The sequence below is a fragment of the Dermacentor silvarum genome, chromosome 8 (genome assembly GCF_013339745.2).
Source record: "Dermacentor silvarum isolate Dsil-2018 chromosome 8, BIME_Dsil_1.4, whole genome shotgun sequence".
In the NCBI taxonomy this organism is placed as follows: Eukaryota; Metazoa; Arthropoda; class Arachnida; order Ixodida; family Ixodidae; genus Dermacentor; species Dermacentor silvarum.
Genome location: NC_051161.1, coordinates 100523308 through 100535854, shown reverse-complemented (window position 1 = coordinate 100535854; position 12547 = coordinate 100523308). Strand labels below are relative to the sequence as shown.

Sequence of the window (12547 nt, the reverse complement as noted above, 5' to 3'; positions counted from 1 at the left end):
ACGAGGAAATTACTGGTTCAAAATTAGAAGACGATTCGCGCTTATTTATAAGTACTTCCACGCACTAAATGAAACTCAAATGCTGCCGTCTTCTAAATTCACGTGCGAGATACGCACAGCCTTAGACATACCCTTACATAATACGTCGAAGAGAAATGAAAGCTGTATAGCATACCATTACTGAAAGCGATCAGCGCAGCCCGTTTCTAAGCGCGGTATTTTCCACGTGCGTGCAGGACAACCATCCGGTGATCATTAAAATCAGCTGAAGTAGACTGCAGAATAACCACTATCTAGCCTGATACAGCGTTATTTTCAGAACTCGCTAAATCCGAAAAAAAGTCTTAGTTTAACGGAAATGGACGCGCACTATCTACATATCTCTGGGAAAAAATTATTACTATACTATAATAAACTATACTTGTACTAAATCGAAGCTCGTCGTGTGCGTACTCCAGGGGGCATTACAGAAATATGAATTATGGGGTTGTCCTCACAGGAATATGAAGGATGCCGGAGCGATGAATTTTTATATGGTCATGTTATATGAGTGCAGTATAGGTGAACGCAATTTTTCGGTGCGTGCTGTGAGAAAGCACCCCAGAATATCAGGACCAGCGTTACCGTTTGCTTCTATGCAATCTCGTATGTCTGCATGTGTTTGTATAGCCACCGTGTGGCTTGCTAAAACGGCGATACCTTGACGTTTTCTCAGTTATTTTTTTCCGTCGCCGCGACGGTTTATCAAAGCTGTGAATTACCCATTGTGTAAGTACAAATATCTTTTATACCAATGACCTCAGTCATGGCTTGCTAAATTTGCGATGCCTTTACGGTTTCTCAATTTTTTTTCTGTCGACGAAGTTGTTTACCAATTCCCACGACTACAATTTGCAGTGACTCTATAGTATACTAGACATAATCATTAATAATACGTATTTCTGTTGACAAGCTTATGCAGATGACCCGGAGGGAGCGCTTGTCAACAGATACTTACTATTGAGTATTTCTAGTATACTATAGAGTCGCCGCAAAGTGCAGTCGTGGGCTTTGGAGCGGCCACGGAAAAAAGTAACTTTGAGGAACCGTGATGGTATCGCAGTTTTAGGAAGCGGCACCGTGACTGAGGTCATTGGTATAAAAGATATTTGTACGTACTCAATGGGTAATTCAGTTGTAAGTACAGATTGCATCACAGAGGCTCTCTTATTTGGGACGCCGTATGACGTCGTTAAGCAAAGCTCGATAGGAATTGTTTTTTTTTGGAAATTGCCAGGAAGTACCACAGGAAAGCATGCCTGGCAACCTGTGTACTTTAAGATTTGCAATAATCTCGCAGACACGATAAGAGGAGGGTAGCAAGCAATTTTTTTATATCTTGCCCTTCAGCATACGCTTTCTGTGGGATACACACTTCTGTGGATGCACAAAAGCAGCACAAAAGCAGCAGCATATTTGCGGTAACAGATTCGCAAGGAACAGCTTGCTTTTAAGAGGAAGCGTTTGCTCGCGGGCTCCTATCTGAATACATGAACAAGAAGAAATCATTTTTCTCGGAGATCACTGCACCAAACATGACAAGTTCAGACTTACGGGCATGTTACTCTTGCTTGTGCGGCGTATCTTTATATTTGATGAACCGCCAATTGGAGAGTTGCCTCAATTTCCCTCTCAATACCGTTATTGGTCCAGAGGGAGATATTGCGTAGAGAGTGTGATTCAAATTTGGTATTTCGACAAGTATTTGGTATTTCGGAAGACGGATAAGCGCTAAATTGAACGCAAAGGGTGAGATGACCGAGCTTGTGGAGTGCCTTGTGTGGCTAACGTTATTGGGGCAGATGTTATGTTTTCTATTGTTTTGACGGCTCTGCGTATGAACAGAAAGGACCGCATATAAATGTAAGTGCTGATGCATGGGTTAATATTAATTCCGTGGAATATTCTGTGCGAGACGTTGCCAAAGGCCTTATTTATGTCAAGGCCCAGAACAGCTCTGGTATGTTTGTTTCTTTCTCTGTCGATGAAGTCCCGTTTAAGACCGATCATGACATCCTGGGTGGATAAGTTTGCCCTAAAACCAGTCATTTTGTCTGGGATGAGTGCCTTGTCCTCAGCGTAGTTATGAAGCCTATAATGGATAATATGCTCCATTAGCTTGCCCAGATAAAAGGTTAGGGAGATGGGCCTCAAACTTTCTAGCGCAAGCTTTTGCCAGGCTTAGGAATTAAAGTAATTTTGGAATGTTTCCAGCTTTGTGAAATGGTGCCTCATTGCCACTGATGGTTGATGAAATGCTTTAGTGCGAGAATCGATTTAGGGTCCAGATTTCGGAAAAGCTTAATAGTTTCTCCGTCCGCTCCATGGGTTGAAACTGTGTGGAGTTGGCCTGCCACGTTGCACACATCTGCGCCCTCGATGTACCTGTCTAGGTACGCACAGTCGAACCCGGTGTAGCCTGGCAGCGAGCCATTTTCTGTGGTGTTTACATATCGGCGTTGCAGTTCATTAATGAGTGTCCTGTGTACTCGGGTAATGGTGCATAAGTCGAGCCACTTGATCTTCTTGGGCCGATTTATTAGCACTACGGTCTAGGAGATGTCCGAGTAGGATACACGTCTTCTTGGTTCCCAATTGTCCAGTCATGCTATCGCAAATTTGGCCCCACTGTGGTTTTTCCAATTCAAAGGTATACTGCTCAATCTTCCTTTCTGAGTGAGAAATTTTCACACAGAGTGTCGTATTGGAGCGCTGTGTTTTCCAGTGCTTAAGAAGGCTGACGTGCGTTTCCCACATCTGGAGTAATTTACTGTCTGTGGTGTTTTGCTCTTCAGACGAAGGTGCCATAGAGGTGGCACATTCTATATCCGAGGCAAGATCCGAAATCAAATGTTTTAGGTTAGATATATCGGTTGGAACTGTTTGCTCCCGAATTTTGCGAAATTTGTCCCAATCCAGGATTTTGGAGGTGGCGTTGGGGGCTTTTTGTCTTGTATTTGGAAAGTGGTTGAGATATAATGATCTCTGTCAAGTGAGACACCTTCGTTGGACCATCGAATATCCCCTGTGTTACTGCACAGCGTGAGGTATGGAGATGTATCGACACAGACACTATTACCTATTCTGGTGGCAACTTGCGCATTATTGAGAAAAGAGAGGCCAAGATTTTGTGTGGCAATCGAAATTTTGGTCCCTTTGGTATTGCATTTTGCGTAGCGCAATGCGGTATGTTGGGCAATAAAGTCTCAGACTATAAGAAGTTGGGCGCTTCCTGCTGTTGTAGCAACCTTCTGAAGGAGACCTGCGAGCTCAGTGCCTTTGTCCCTAGATGAGCTGTATACATTGAGGACATCGCAGTGTCTTCCTTAACCTGTGGTATGCTTTCGATGAGTGTATGAGGCACTGTTGTTCCGTCTACGTTGTGTTGAATTGCTACCATATTTATCTGAATAAGAATTGCAGGTGTAGGGAGTCGCCCTGTGCGTACATCAATCGAAGATTGGAAAGCCTTATAGCCTGGTAATTTTACCATGGCGTTAGTTCCTTCGAAGGCAATAATGTCGGGAGGTTTTTGAAAGATTTGCTTGTGGAACTACATGTTGGCTTTTTTGTTTCAATATCCCCGGCAGTTCCGCTGTCATAGTTTTGACCGGGTGCCCGGAGCCACGCAGGGATGAATTACCTGTGCTGGGTGTGGGGTTTGGAGTGGTTGAAGGGATTCAAGTCGTTGCTTATTTGCGAGTGAAAGTTAAGAAACATGTTTTAAACTTTATCTTCAAGCTTTTTGACGTAACTGATACATTTGGCATCGGTTTGGGGATGTTTAAAGATTTAGATGAGGGTTGCTTATCTGAAGCGGCTTCCGCCATCTTTTTGGCTTGGCGTTTTCTATCAGAAGTTGCAGGGTATTTGAGCCCATTGCTTCTGCCCGTAGTGTTCATAATTTGGTTGTCCATGGTCCTAGGGTGCAGATTACCAGCGAAGAATTTTGATGGGTTGTTAATAGATTGCTAATGGTAGTCTGATTAGCTGGTATCTGCTGACCCAGAGAGTCTAGGCGCTTATTTATGCTTCGAATGGCCTGAAGAATTTCCTGAAAAGGGGAGTCAATTTTTTTCTTTTTCCTGCTTCCGGGATTTGTCTTGGCGGATGCCTGCCGAAGCCAGTTTGTGTGCAGGTGTGTCATACACTGATTACTCTAGTGGTTTTTTTGAATCGCCAAGTGTACGGGAACGCTGGGTCATGTTAGACCTAGTGTCCCCCGACACTTCGTCGGGGACACCGCACCAAGCAAGCCCGTTAAGCCAAGAAGAATGGAATATTCTATCGTTGTTGAGGCTGTTTCCCCGGAACAGATTCTTGGAAGAGGGCTGGGAACGAGTCCTGGGACACCACCAAAAGTACAGCCACATCGGATCCAGGCAGTCCGCCCGCAGCTGGAACGCGGGAAGAAGCGACGCCACCATGGACGGCACAGGAATCAACCTCGTGAAAAGCGCGTCCGAAATTCCCTCAGCCGTCAGCAAGCCCCCTCTCCACCCTCATAGGGCGGCCCTTCTTCGCCTTCCGGCAGACTATCATAATGTAATCGTGCGAGCAAGATACTTTGAGCTTCAGGCTTACGGCGCCAGAGCAGTTCATCAGGCAATCGCCGTCTCAGGGAATCTAGACCCGGTACTGGCATTGAAGGAGGATTGTGTTCGCGTCAGCCCATACAACACAATCACTATCGGCACGAAGAATCCCAACCGCATGAGAAGTTATCGCTGTTTGGAATCCGTCAAACTGGAATCCAAGGATTTTCCGACCATGGCCTATGTTCCATCACCTGACGAGTCGTCCAGGGGTATTACTTACGGAGGCTATCACCCGGGAGAAACGCCCGATGAAGTAGTGGACGCTGTATTAAGCCTCAGCCCAGAATTGCCAAGAATTTCTGCACGAAGGACTTTGCAAATCTCTTTCCGTTTTGGTCACATTTGCCGGAAAACTTGGGCGCTTCGAACTTTACTACGGGTGGGAATTGTTCCAGTCCTACAAATTCCGAGAACATGTCGAAACATGCTTTAATTAGCGCATGATTGGACACCGCGCTGACGTCTGCAGCAAGCCGCAGCAGCAGCAGCAGCTGTGCCACAGCTGCGACGAACAATACCACCCACCGCCAGACCCTGGCGAGCCACCCTAACGCACTATTAAGTGCATTGTTTGTGAAGGCGCACATGCAACAGGGAGCAAGAACTGCAAGTACCCCTCGCGGATCAACTTCGTATTTCCACATTCAAGCTGCAACGTGCCAATCGCGCACACCAGAGAGGAGGAAAGGCTCGCGGGGCTCGCCGCACTGCCTTCCCTGCTCGCCCGATGAAAATGTCTATATGACGCAGATTGACTTGTTTCAACCATAAAAGGAAGAAAAGAGAAAATGTTTATATAACGACCACGCGAAATTATGCTGCCGCTGGACAATTCAGAGCCCCGAGTAAGATTCCATTGTAGTACTGATTGGGTTTCGCTGTGAAGGAGCCGACTGGATGCTAGCGAACGGGATCGAAAGCGTAGAAATCGGCTAGCAATGCGACCTCCATATGTCCGATTATCACGAGGTGCACGCGCTACGTTTGCCAAAAAAAAAAAAAAAAAGACGATGGCGCAGACACGAGCGTGATCTTGCAACTGTACAAGAAAAATATGGGAAAGAAAGAGAAGACACGCTCAGAGTCTCGTGACGTGCGCCTGGAACGCGAAGGTGGCGCCATTGCAGTAGATGGCGGTGGAACAAGGTACCAGGGGCGGAAGCAGCAGCCTGTCGGGAGACGGGTACCCAGCTCCTGCCTATGCCTGGAGCTCCTGAGCCTGTAGCTCTTAAGCCCAAAGCTGGCGTCCCGCGAGACACCGAGCATGGTCTCTCTGCTCTTGTCCTACGACGGTCCTGCAGTTCCGTCGCAAGTATCCCTTTTTGTCACGCTGTCTGGCCGCCAGTCTGCAGTTGGAGTATCTTAAAGCATAGCTGGCACACGATGCTTGCATCGCGCCGGTCGTAGTTCTCCGACATTTCGCACAAGAGAGTTTGCGGAATAATTTTTCACTTTGCATCTTTTGCCTATAGTCTGGAAAATCAGTTCTGCGTAATGCCGCAAGGTGATGGAAAGTTCGTGAATGCGAAAAATTGACATCCCCGACTATAGGATGAATTTTTGCTTCGGTTGCGAAGATTTCTTCCTGACAAAGGGTTTCGTTTGCAGCTTAGTGCTAAAAGATGGCTCACTGTCCACTTTCGCGTTTATACTTCCCTTTCGTGTTTATAGATTGTATTTTGTTGGTTCGCTATGTACGGGAATATTTACAAGATGTGTGTTTGTGTGGGACAGAGAATGTACGCTTCGCCTTTATTTGCTGAGTTCATTGTTGTTGAATAGTTCCAACGACCTCTCACAGTGAATATGCCTAAACCATGAACGCGATCTATCTATAATACAATGTGGTACTGTAAGGAACCGAGGGGTCGTCGCGGAGCGCCCTGCCAAGAGGACCAGCGCAGCCGGCTTCAAAAGAACACTGCGCGTGCCGTGCTTGCGCATCGGGCACGCGCCGCCCAACTCTATATTCGTAGTCTTTTGCAGCCGGCACGAAGGCGGCGGCCAAGGGCGCCGACCAGAGCGTCCCCGCGTTGCGGCGTCGGTGGGCGCTACAGTATCTCTTAATGTAGCAGCTTCTAGGATTATCTTCACAAATATTGTAGCTGCAGTATGTAGTGAAGCGGGGAATATGCAATTTCATAAAATCAACAGCTCGCTTCACTGGTGCTTCCTGCCACTCAATTCAGTCAGCAACTCCTTTAATAAGGAGTCGTTGAATTGGTGAACACGGTGTCATAAATAGTTGGTCCGGACTTTTTGTCGTTTGATTACTTAAGAGTAATTACCCGTTACTCCCTTTGCAGGCTTTGTGTAGAAGTCGCCATGATCCTCCTCCGTGGCAAGATGGGAGCGAACAGCGACAGTCCCCCGGCAATGGGTTGGTGCCGTGGACCGCTCAAGGTTTCATGGCGTACGACGCTGGTAAGTTTGACACGGCCGGTTTGGAAGCTCTTAAGGCACTACCAGTGCCTGGCTTCGCCTGAAGTGATAGCGTTGTACGTATACTTCGCTACATCGCTACACTGTAAATGTTTTGCGCGAGATAGACAGCGATCATTATTAGGAGAAAATATATGTCCCATAGGTTGCTGATTAAAAGAATGGATATTTCGTTAACTTACGACCCCCAATAACTTCGAAGCACGAATCAAGGTGCTGTGCAACACAGTTACCTAAATACACGTTCACATGTCAGCAATATTTTCACGCGAGCACAATTCACCTGCCCAGCTGTATTGCTCACTCTTGCACACATTCAAAAGCCTGCGAACGCCGCTAAGCGTGGTTGAATCTCTTAACAGCTGATGTTGTAAAAATAAGGAAATGAATCTATAACTTCGCCTTAATTACGAAGTCGTCACAGGCGAGAGCATGTCCGTCTTTCTTGTCGGACAGGACAGCGGACAGGACAGCGCCGGGCAGAGTCGGACAGGACAGCGCCGGGCCTGTCTGTCTGTCTTCTCATTTTTTTTCTTTCTCTTTCTACGTCAACAGGCGAGAGCCTTCCTGATTTCACTGCGCCACTAGATCGACTAAACCCGTGTCACATAATGTTCTCCGGAGATTCCCCTTGTTCCAAACTCTCGCCCACATCCAGTACATTCGATGTGACTACCGTCTTTCTTCCGCTCACGTACCTGCATTTTTAATGCGATTAGCATTCTTTGGAATCTCACTTCACCCAGTTTGCGGTATGTTAGCCCGTTTGTTTGTCTGTGCGTATCTAACCTCTTTCGCGCCAGCTGGGTTCAATGGGTAGTCTGAAGTCCGTGCTCTAGTGGGTGGATAATCGGTCTGCTGTGCTGTGAGGGGACCGTGGGTTTCAAACCAACAGTTGGACCAACTTAGGTACGTGTCGTTCTTCAATGAACGTCTTCGTCGCTAACTTGGATCACTGGGCACGTATCAGTGGTCATTTTTCGCTCTTCAATGTATCTCTTTGAAGTCAGCTTGGGACGCACACCACGCGCGGACTTTATGGCGACGCCGCTAAATGGTGCACATTGTACAGAGGGAAGCGCTGGAGAGGAACACGGCTGCGCTGCACTACACGCATCGTGCATGTAACCCCCTTTCAGCGGTGGCAATGTCAATAGCTACACTGGAGGCCGCGCATGCGCCGTTGAGTGGCAATGCGTGACAAAAGCGGCGTTGGTATCGCTGACGGCGTTCTTGGGTCTCGAGCGTTCGTATAGTTATTGTCGTGGGAATATAAATTGGACGACGGCGACGTTAATTCCTGTATTCAGAAACGCACCTTAAGTCCGTGCTTGACTATCTAGACGACGCCTGGCGTGAGAGTGTCCAAGACGCTCATTGCGCTTTCTTCGGCGCATTCACGTCAAGCGTTATTTCTACCAAGTCAACCATGGGCTTCGAGTTAAGGCGCATTTCTGACTACATGAGTAACAGGGTCACCGGCCCCGCTTTTTAACAGCCGTGCTTATGTTAAAGCTTTTCGTTTCCCCGCGAAGCGTTCGCAAAAACTCGCCTATTGATGACGTCACTGCGCATAGCTGCGCCTTGCTTCGCCTTGCGATAGCCATTCGAAAGCCAATCAATAGCTAACTGATAATTAGAGGCCGGATGTTTAGGCATTAAAAAAAGCGCGTTTTAGGCGCCAAAAATAGGCAGGCAAAACAACGTTTTAGGCCTCCAACGTCGTAAATATAGGCACAATAAATCTTTACATAAATGCAAATTATTTCAAGTGAAGACATGCGCGACCTGTATCTACGACAATAAAACAAGAAATGTTATTGTATATGATGGCACAAAGGCGCCAACAGTTGAACATAGCCGTGCAATTGCCCCATAATACTGCTGGACTAATGACGATCAATTGGCCTAATTCTACAAGCACACTGCTCATATTCATGTTCAACGGCCACTGTACTCGAGCGTCGCATATAGTGAAACAGGCATGAAAATGAATACGTTAAAGTTGGGAATACTGATTAAAAAAAACGCTACTTTATGTCTGCCTGACGCAATTAAATTAGGACACAACAAAAACAGATAAATAATAAACGCAAGAGTGACTACTATTTATTAAGAAATTAGCATGTTCTTACATGAGGACTGTTAGGTACAACCCCTCGCAATTTTCTCATATACACTGACATTATCCGAATTGTACAGGCCAGACGTCCCAACACTGCCAAATACACTTCCGCCCATTTGAAGTTCACGTGTTTGAAGAAATATGTTTGCAGAGCACGCGGAACGTAGTCGAAGAATCATTGCGAAGATTGTTGAACTACCACAATCTCCAGATTTTTGGATTCAAAATTGTGTCTCTTGTCACTGAGAATGATCTTGTATGCTGAGAAGGAATGCTTGACGGCGATGAACACCTTAAATTATCAGCTGTATAAACTTGGACATGCAGCAGCACCGGCAACACGCAGAACTGTTGTCGACGCCGTCGGCGTTTTGCCCGCGTTCGCTCAAAATGCGTGCGGCGTTGGTGACTGTTGCCTGAGCCTCTGATATAAATAGGCACTTGGTGCCGCAGTTAAACGTCGCCTCCCTTCCCTCCCCCTCCCCCCACGGCCTTTCGTGCGTCGGAAGAAGGCACGTTTGCTCTACATATATGGTGATTGTAGAGGAGGAAAGAGACGCCTACTTCTGGCGCTGAGCCGTGCTCCCTCAAGGGCTGCAGAAGATAGCGCCAACCTTTCCCTTTCCCCCAAGAACCACTTATCATCATCAGCCCTTAAGGGAGCACAGAGCAGAACGCGCGTTTGTTCGCCGCCGTGCGTTCACTCCCCGTGAAAGCGCGCGTCCCTCGCGCCCTTTCACTCGCACATACAGCGTTCGGCGCGCGGCGACGATTTCATCTCCATTGACGTCATACGGAACCTAATTACAAACAAAACAAAAGCCGCGTGCACATCAGTTTTCTTCCTTCTTTTGCTCTTCACTCTTCTTTCCCCTGACGACTCTCCGCGCCATGTCAGCGCGGCGGCGTGTGCTGTCCGGCGCCTCCCATTTCACTGCAGCTAGAGGTTGTTTTCCAGGAGTTGGTTCAACTAGAGAACTAGGTTAAACCCCATAGAGTTCCGAACAGTCAATGTTGCCCGGTAACATGAATAACGGTCTCTAACTGCGCTTGAAAGCGAAACTTGAGGGTAAATATAGTGTTCATATGGGCGCCGATATTGAAAATTGGCATTTATAGGCATTTATAGGCACTTAGGTACAAACGCCAAAATAGGCATTTATAGGCACTATAAGAACACCATAATAGCCCTTCTTAAGCTCTAATTCATGCTTATATATCAAAGTGGGGCGATATGAGCGCAAGGAACAAAAAAAAAGGCATTTGCCTAAAATCCGGTCTCTACTGATAATCGATCAATAATCAATAAATTACGAAAAATACTTGGGATGACTTGGTAGTGCTTAGCCTAGCCCAAATACGTGAGCAATACGTTGCGATAGCCAATCAATGGCTAATCGATAATCGATGAGTAATCAATAAATTGCGGGAAAGCACAACCCGTAAGGCCAGGACGAGCTACGTGCCGATCAGGTCCACTGTTTATTTAGCCTTGCGCCACTAGTGCAAGCTACGCAATTCTTTTTAGCAGAAAAAAAAAAAAAAAGGTGCCAGCGTTTGTGAAAGTGCATCTGCTATGGGGATATAGTCTAGGTGCACCGAGTGGTGGTCGCTTCATGTGCGCTTTGATTCTCGCCGCTTGGTTCGCGTTGAATCGAGAGGTAACACGAAAGCCGATTTGATCGCTGCTGCGCTTCCTCACGCCAACGTTACGACAGCGAGTGTTCGGCAGACATCGAGTGAGATGCTCAGGTTTGCTTGTGCAAGCGTGACACCATGCTTGTTTATTTAGTTAGTAAGGAAACGTTTACTAGTTTATATGGGCGATAAAACTACTCTCCTTACTTCGTATAGCTGTCTATTAATTTTTTATCTGAATTCACGCTTTGCCTTTTTGGGCGAAAATGCGATATTCTTGCTTTTCGCGCTTTGCAGAGAAGCCAGTCGAAGTGGACCGGTGAAACCGGGCAGGACGGAAGCGAACAGCACAGTGCCATCGCAGTGATCGCAGCCTTCCGTCTACTTTTCCCGAGGGCGAGGGACCTTCGATAATGGTAGACGTGGTCGGGGCAAGTCCGAAGAGAACAGCTGTTGTGTACGAAGTGACATAAGGACACCGAAAACTGGCTGTGCGTGGCTTAGGGGACGCACAAGCCTGCCGAATGCAGTAAGTTCATTTTGGCCACCCTGAAACTTGCTCGCTCCTAGAATAGTGTGAGGTTCTTGCACAAGAGCAATGCTACCGTTCTGTCCTGTAAGACGTGTTCTGTTAACTTTCCGGAGGTTTGTCTTTTTTATCCGTCAATTTTCGAATGGTCTCGTGTCTACATTCTTCTCACGATCACTCTTTCACCCAGAAGAGGTGGTATGATAGTTGTAAGGTTACGCCTATTTCTTCGGTAGAATTAAACTACACTAAGCAGGGTGATCATCTTACGCACAAGCCTAGACAAAAGTAAGTGTTCGGTATCAAGGATCTTGACTGTGCCTGATCTCCTTGGCTGATCACCGCCATATCTCATTATCACCAGCCGATTGGTTCCCCACCACACATGCGAAGCATGCTTTGTTCGCCCGTCTGTCAAATCGCCGAGATTATCTTCGTCGCCCTGAGGGAAGCGTGCGCCTGCAGGTAGAGGCGCCTGAGGCGCCACCTGAGGCGCCTGCAGGTGGAGAGGAGAATCGCAGCGTTCGCGCCCTTTCCGTTTGTGCCTCGACGCACCGGTACATGTTCGCGGTGTCCTTACGCGTGCCCGTAACTTAATTATCTTCACTATCTCGCATTTTAGTTCTTGTGAAGCATGTTATAGTAAAATTTCGTCAATTTTGATCTTCAGGCAAAGACAAGACCGAAGCGAGCAGATAGTGTTGCCGTCTGCAGCGACGTGAGGTTACCGAAGACAGGCTACAAGGATCATGATTGGAAACGAACCTTGCAAGATCCGTAAGCTCTTGGTGGTCACTTTTGAAATTGTCGATGCTTCGTTGCCAGTGCTCCACTTCGCCTGACTTAATAGGTTAAAATTAACTCCTTGTAACAGGTTGCTATGACGTTCTATTGTGCAGACGAAGGTGGTAATGCCGGGTTGTTGATATTCATGTTACGATGATGTGCAACGAAACACGGGGACAGGCACACAGGAAAGTGAGACAAACACGGCGCTTAGTTTCAACAACGCCGTGAAAACTGTTCGGTAAAGCTGTTTGAACGTTGCAGATATTAGGCGGCCATTCTGTGTCCTTCCTTCCCGTATCAATGTCCTCTCATGTGGATTCATTGTTATCTAGATGTTTCCTGCTCACAAAACTAGAGAGAAATATGACATTTGTAAAGATCTTTAGC

The 12547-nt window shown here is 47.0% G+C and overlaps 1 long non-coding RNA gene across 1 annotated transcript in view; it reads left to right on the top strand.

The window, feature by feature from the left end:
* LOC125939749 (uncharacterized) overlaps positions 1–12108 on the top strand; it is a 28702-nt gene extending 16594 nt beyond the window's left edge. Inside the window, exons 2-4 of the long non-coding RNA XR_007463118.1 lie at positions 6955–7061; positions 11140–11371; positions 12042–12108. This is a non-coding gene — a long non-coding RNA (uncharacterized LOC125939749). The remainder of the gene's footprint in view (positions 1–6954; positions 7062–11139; positions 11372–12041) is intronic.
* Positions 12109–12547: the final 439 nt, after the last annotated feature.